The 7,907-nt window shown below is 33.5% G+C and overlaps 1 long non-coding RNA gene across 1 annotated transcript; it reads right to left on the bottom strand.

Moving 5' to 3' along the window:
- Window positions 1-5,614: 5,614 nt before the first annotated feature.
- LOC150031936 (uncharacterized) lies at window positions 5,615-7,401 on the bottom strand. Its single transcript, XR_016525569.1, has 3 exons — window positions 7,303-7,401; window positions 7,079-7,140; window positions 5,615-5,729 (listed from the first exon to the last, which is right to left on the bottom strand). It is a non-coding gene; the product is annotated as an uncharacterized LOC150031936 (long non-coding RNA).
- Between the last annotated feature and the right edge of the window lie 506 nt (window positions 7,402-7,907).

Raw genomic sequence — 7,907 nt, 5'->3', positions numbered from 1 at the left:
TCCCCATCCCCATTCCCGCCCCCTATTTCATTTTCCGTCCCCGCGAAATTCCCTGTGGGAATTGGGGCGGGGATTCCCTGCGGGGAATTCGCAGGGATCGGGTTCCCCCCAGGGAAAATTTTTCCATTTCTTTTTTTAATATATTCATTTTTAGTAATTTTGTTTATTCTCAACCAAATAAAATTATATATATTAAATGAGTTATTTTCAATAAATTTTTCATTCAAAGAAAATTGTATAAAAATTTATTATAAAAATAATACTATTATATGTGTAAAAATATAATCTAATCCTATAATTTCTAAAAGTTAAAATTTAAATATTACAATATCATAGTCAAGTTTTCCATTTAAATACTACAACATGTATGACTTACGGTAGAAAGTCTTAAATGTTAAAATAATTTAGAAATGTATTAAAGTACGAAAAGGTTAAAATGAAAGTTAGAAAATAACAAACTTTTTATACCACAATTTTTGTAAAAGTATATAGATAAAATAATAATAATAATAATAAATAATTATTATTATATAAATATAATTATATAATATATTCATCAGGGCAGGGCGGGGACAGGGTCGGGGATGGGGATGGAGAATATAATCCCCATCCCTGTCCCCATCCCCATTTAGCCAACGGAGAAAAACTTATCCCCACTCTCTCCCTCATTCTCCTTCTAATCGGAGATTCCTCGCTCCGTTTGGGGGGTCCTGCGGGGTAAATGGACATCCCTACTTACAATTATGGTTAAAATGGACAAAAATATATCTATAGTGAAGAGAGTGCAACTATCGAGCTATAGTGGAATGTCTTGGTAGTTAATGAATAGTGATTAATTTGGTTTAATGAGTTTAACCAATTAATTGCATATCGTTGGAGCTCATGATCTTAGGTCCTGAAGGTCTCTCTACTAGCTCATAATTTGGATTATAAATTAAGTAATCTTGATGAGATTTGAAATTAGGGTTTAGAATTTGAAATGTTCAAATTTAATTAAGGTTTCTATTAATTGTATTCGATACAATTGAAATGTTTAATTTGATCAAAATTAAACAAAATTGGACAATTGATTAATGTTTTGATTTAAATATTAATCAAATTCATTGTAGTGAAATTGGTGTTTTATTAATTTAATATTAGATATTAAATTAACAAAATTAATTAAAATATTTAATTAATTAGTTTTATTTAAAATTAATTAATTGAATTAATTTTATAAAACTAATAAACAAATAAATTGGTTTATTTATTTGATTTTAGAAATCTTTTTTCTTTTTTTTTTTTCTTTTTTTTTTTATAAATACATTTTGAAAACATAGTGGAGATTTCCACTCAATTCATGAAGAATAAGCTGGTCTTCATGGAAGCTTTGAGATTGCATGATGAAAGCTTTATAAATTAGAGTGTTGGGCTGAATCATGAGCCAAACATTCAAATTTGTACAAGAATTTTGCAGAATTCGAAACCCTCTTCAGTCTTAATCAAAACCAGCTTAATGTTTCCACCACACAATTCTTGTAAGAGAATAGTAGAAAAGATCTTTGTGGTGGTCTACTTGTAGATTGAAGCATCTTTTCGTGGAGCTCAGCTAGTTGCGAAGAAGTTTGATCAAAGGTATTGTGTTCAGCAAACCCTCTTATGAAATAGTTATTCTAAAGCATGTATTAAACTCAAATTAAGTGTAATTAGAATGCTTATTGATTATGTTATTCTCCGTTGCATGTTAGCTTACTCTATCAATTGGTATCAAAGCATGATTTAAGCATTCAATTATTGTTAATTTGAGTTTGGTGGGTGTTTTTCATAAACTGTATGAAAATGGTGAACTGATATAGTTTTTCTGAGTTTTGGCATTTAAATATTTTCAATTATGTTGTAACTCTTGTAATTGGCTCTTGTTTGATGGGCCTTAATGTGTGTTTAAGTGTCTGTAATTCGTTTGGAGTAATTAGAGTTGCAATTAGGACATAATTGAAAAAAGAAGTGAAGAAGGTCAAGTAGTAGAAATTGGAAATTCAAACCACTGCCACATACTCGATGCTTGAAGGAATACTCGATGGCATACTCGATGGTATTTCATGAAATACTCGATGCACAATGCCATACTCGATGGTACTCGATGCAATTACTCGATGATATTTCATGAAATACTCGTTGCTCGATGCTCATACTCGATGCACGATGTCATACTTGATGGTACAGGATGCATGATGCCTTACTCGATGGTCGATGGCGTCTATGTTGGGATTGGTGTCCTAATTCTCTCGTAATCTCGTAGTTTGTAAACTATACACATTGCTATGAATAAAATAAGAGTTGTTTTATTTGGCATTTACTTATATCCAATAAACAAAGCTCCATGGTTATTGTATGTAAACTTAAGCATGTATATAAGATATACAAATGGATCATGCCTTAAGTGATAACCTAAATAGGTCTGTAGTATAAGGATTAAGGAGGGATACCTGGTCCTTATGACATTACAGATACGATCGCTTTGTAGAGGTTTACAAGTTCTGTAAACTGCTACAGATGGTAGATCCTGACCATTCATGTAGAGACATGCGAGCGGGGGTATCCCATACAAAGAGTATGTATAAGACCGGACCACGAGATTACATCTCATGTTAACGACCATAGGTGACATGACCTTAATCCTAATTGTTTTGGGAACTCCTGCCTTTGAGGGTGATCCTTTGATTAGTATGGGTATGAGTGATCATATTGCCAACTCAACATGCCTACCTTTTTGAAGATTTGTCTGATTTGGGAGCTGGGAACTCAGTTACACAAGATGGAATTCACTTCTTCCCCGAAGCTAGGATAAGTAAATAGATTACTCCCTTAAGGGCTGATTTCGGGTCTTGAACATAGTGGCCATAACTTCTCTTTGGAAGAGAGGAACTCGGTCATAGTATGACTATGACTTATGTTCATTAGAGGGATCAGTGGTACTTAAAGAGTTAGATGTAACTATAGGGGCATAACGGTTATGGCCCAACTGAACTTACGAGGATCTGTGAAGGGTTATCGTAATATTGATTGGTTGATATGGACACAAAATATATCTATAGTAAGGAAAGTGCAGCTTTCGATCTTTAGTGGAATGCCTCAGTAGTTAACGGATGGTGGATCTCATGACTAAAGAGTTCAGTTAGTTATTCACGTACCATTGGAGCTTCAAGCTACAGGTCCATAAATTCCCCTTGGTAGCTCAATGGATTTAAGTTTAGAATCAGTTTTTATTGTTGATTTGAAATGTTCAAATTGACAAGAGGATTCGATTATATATGATATGATCAGTGTGATGTATGAGATACATCAAGTGGAGGATTACTGTAAATGAGATTTACATTAAGTACTATGAAATAGAAAAATAACTGTGGTTTATATGTTTCATGAGATGAAATATTAAAACTATAGGTTATAAATATAATATGATAAGTTGGTTATCATATATATTTATAATAATATAAATTATTGGATAATTATCTCTTTTTCTCTAATAACCAATTGAGTAGGAGGTTATTGGTCGTTTCATGGTAACCGTGAGATAAAAGGAAAAATGTTTTCCTCAATTTGGAAGAGTTGCTATTCTCAGAAAGGAACTTACGGTTTGTTGTCAAGTAAATTGTTTTACTAAACGATAGCTGAAAGAGAGACTAAATGATCGTGGAGTGACATTATACGATAGTTCACTCAGCTGGTCGTAGCTAAACGATCGCAAGGCATTTGCTATATAATAACTTGCCTTCTTCTAAACGATTGAGCATTTGTCTACGATAGACTTTTATCATCTCCCACTTGCTCAATCGTCTACAGGATTGTTATTCCTCCGGTCTCTTCCTCTTTCCAAGTCCACACAGAGCCCACACTTCTGGATTTTCACACCGAGAATACCAAGGTAGCCATTGTGGTGGTGTCCTCACTCAACTCGACTGAATTCGAGGTTTTGGAGGCCATTCGTTGTGTGTTTGCGGTGTTCGTGTGGTGTTTGTTGTTGATCGTGCTTTGTTGCGATCGTAGTGTTCGAGCGTTCGTGTGTTGCTATTTTGGAGACTGAACGAGCGTTCGTGATCGAGGGAGTTTGAAGCATGAGTCTTCAAAGGTATGTATAATCTTTCTCTTGATTATCTTATAAGCATGCTGTAATTTTGTATTGTGCATAACCTGTAAGTTTCCGTTTCTTGACTGTAATTGTGTATGTTCAATTTCGAATGGAATTTGGAACGATCATTCTGCTACTCATAGAAATCCTCATGTCTGATTTCCTTCAGTCTACTCAATGGTATTTTATGAAATACTCGATGTTCGATGATGCTCAATGTCATACTTGATGCACATTAGCATACTCGATGTTGGATGGTTTGCTCGATGGTATTCATTGCTTGATGGTACTTAATGAGTTTTGTCCGGTTCAACCCATTTTTCACATTGAAGGTTTGGTTCAAGGTGGTTCAAGGTGGTTCAAGCGATCTAGGAGGTCTTTGAAGCCGGTTTTTTCTGAATTTTATAATAATTAGGCATTTGATTGCTTGAAAATGCCGAAACTAAAACCATATCGGTTTGTGTTTAATTATTTGTACATGTGATGTATGTTATAATTAAATAAGTCTGGTATGTGCGTAGAATATGCCATGTAGAATTAAAATCCCACCATAGGAAGCATGTTGCATGCATTGAAAGTATGTTATAAAGTGTTATAATATATAGTATACATGTATAGGGTTTCAAATCTTTTAATATAAAGGTTATGTTAAATATTGAATGCCTTTGATGTAAGTTATGGATACTTAGCATGTCTATTTTTGTAAGTTGTTATAAAATTAAATTAGACATTAAAATCCATAACAAAGATAAACAACATGCTCACTTAGGTTAACAACTTGTTTTAATAGTTAAAATAGGTCGGTATCTTAGAAAATTTGGTTACAAACTCAATTGGTTCACAATCCTGTCTAAGGTTGGGGGTATTTAAGTTAACGATTTATGTAACACCTCCCACCTGGGGATTATGACTGAAGTGATAAGAATTGTTAACCGGTTTTATGAGCTTGCGTGAGTGGTGTGAGGTTTAAAAATTAGTTTTAACACCTAGACATCGTAGGTTAAAATCCAAGTATAAACGTTATACTTAGATAATAATCACATAGACTTACGTTGTTTAAAATGAGTTGTAATAAACCTAAATTAAAGAATACCCAAACATTTAGAACACTTCAGTGGGAGATTAACAATATATACGATATATTGTTTTTAGCTCTCACGTCCTCAAGAGTTCACACCGTGAGATCCATGCTCGATTTTGTGTCGATTTTACCTCGACTACTCCATTCGGAAAGTGTATGCATGGGTAATAACAAAGTGAATGAGGGAAGTAGTTCATAGTAAGTGGGTGAAGGAAATGTGTGAACATATCCTATAGTCTCCTCCATTAGTTTGAACCATGAGATTCCTAATTACCAAAGTTCATAAGGATTAAATCACCAAATCATAATTAAATGAAAACCATATGCATTAGCAAAATATACTCTTGTTAAATTATGAGGACCATTGCAAAATAGAAGTTAGTAATGGTGCCATTGCAAGCACAGTAAAAAGAAACAAGGAGATAGCAAGATGTCAAGAAAAAACAATTCTCTGAATGTTTTCAAAATATAGAAAAATATTGAAAAAAAGTATCAAATATAACCGAGTTGTCCGACGACAAGAAAGAAACCTTGATGGGGCTGCAAACAAATACATACAAAAACAATTAAATTTAATATCTTACCAAAACTTGAGACGTAAAAACATGCATATAATTTCAAATGATATGTAAGTCAAACATTCTTGCCTAAAAAAAAACAACGCTAAAAAAGGTATCGAAAAACAGAGAACATTCAATAAATCAAACATGCATATAACAATCTCTCTGGGTTCAAATGAAAAGAAATAATTAAGAACCAATATTTACAAAGACCCCAAACTAACCATATTCACACTACAGTAAGCTCACAAGGGTACGGCCGATTGTATTTATTCTTCTTAGTGAACACATCTAGCATGTTCATATTAAATCCAATTAATATGTTCTACACTTTAATATAGTTATAAACTTTCAAACAACAAATTACAAAACAACCAAATTTTTCATGTCAAAAGAATGGATAGCTGCCACATTGTTTCCAATCCAGAAGAAATAATCAGCCCAAGACATTTGGAACATAAATTAATGAAATATAAAAGCGAAATTTAATAGAAGGAATAATGGCTTACAAGTGATTGACTCTATAAATTCGGTGGAGGAGTGGTGACTAGAATGGTAGCGAGAATAGAGATAATGATGGTGGAGAGCTTTATGAAGCCAATAATAAAGAAATTACACTGGACATGCATGTAGCAGAAATATAATAACCACTCCATCTGTCCTCCATAGAGGTAGGTCCCGACCTTTCGTAGTTGAATTCGCTACTAGGTAACCAGGACTTCATTCACCAAAATTTGGTCGTCCCCTATTAGGAAACTAAAAGGGAAAAGTTCCAAAAAAAATTCAAAACAAGTAAACCGATAGCGAATTCTTATTTTTCAAAAGATTGTCGAACAATTCGTGAATTGCAGCACGAATGTTGGGAAGGGAATGGAAATACTGACTAATTTTTTTCTCTATCAACTTGATCGATTTCAAGGCCCTTGTCCATCATCACTATACTTCATTAAGACACTCCTAAAATAATAAATTCAAGTTCCAAGGTAAGAACTTAGTTCGAAACCTTAATCAAAAACTTGAATAGTCTTCAGAAAGAATAATCTTACTACAACGACCTTGAACCTCAATCTAAAAGCTTCGAATCAAGCCTAAACTACAAACAAAGCGTATCCAAGAGTTTAAAACTAATTTACAACATCTAAATTTAATTGGGATAGCTTTAAATGGAGTCATTTAACCTAAAATTCACCAAAAGAGGCTTGGGCTCTTGCTGAAAAGTGTTCGAACCGTTCTAATTCTATTTCGAAACTACGAATACAAGCTTCCAAACATTAGAGACAAATCGAAAAAACTTTAAACTAGTTCAAAAAGAAATATAGAGTCATTAACCTGCTAACACTTATCCAAAAGAACCAGAAGCCTTGTTGATTGGTGTCCAATTAGACATAATCCTACATATTTGGAATCGTTAAGCATAGTCAACATACAATTTTTAGAAGCAAGCATTTGGAGGAAATATGAAATAAAAGCAAAATAGAAATACATAAGGGAAGAAATATACTTTAGATAATGAATTGAACTATGTACTCTGTAGGTATGTATATGAGAACTACCTCTTAAAGAAAGTACCATTCAATGTTTTCTTTCAGGGAAGAAAAAAACAAACTCTTCGGAATGTTTGAAAAGTGTAAACTTACTGGCCCAAAAGGTCCAAGCCCTATGTGGAAAAATTAATATTTGAAAAACCTTGTGGTTATTTAAACTTGGTTCCAGTCGCATTCGATTACAGCAATCATAGTGCATTTGTTTGGATAAGGGATGGACAGGCAGGGCCAAAAGGATTGAAATGGAATAGATAAAAGTCATGGACCTCAAAATGGAGTGTATGTGCTTCAATTAAGCCTGGAAACTTGTAGATCAACCAAATTTTACCTATATGGTTGAAAATGGATCTAAAAGATAAAATGAGATCAAGCTGATAAAGTACAGACCAACAAAGCTAGACTCGTGGCAAAAGGGTTTACCCAAAGAGAGGGGATGGACTATGAAGAAACCTTCTCTCCAGTTGTCATGATTAAGTCTATTAGAATACTCTTATCCATTTCTGCCTTTTATGATTATGAGATATGACAAATAGATGTCAAGACAACCTTTCTAAATGATTATCTTGAGGAGAGTATTTATATGTCTCAACCAGAGGGGTTCATTGAACAGGGTC

Source organism: Benincasa hispida, chromosome 12 (assembly GCF_027475165.1).
Source record: "Benincasa hispida cultivar pf3 chromosome 12, pf3_genome.v1.1, whole genome shotgun sequence".
Taxonomy (NCBI): Eukaryota; Viridiplantae; Streptophyta; class Magnoliopsida; order Cucurbitales; family Cucurbitaceae; genus Benincasa; species Benincasa hispida.
Note: the sequence above shows the minus strand (reverse complement) of the source record. Positions and strands in the feature narration are given on the sequence as shown.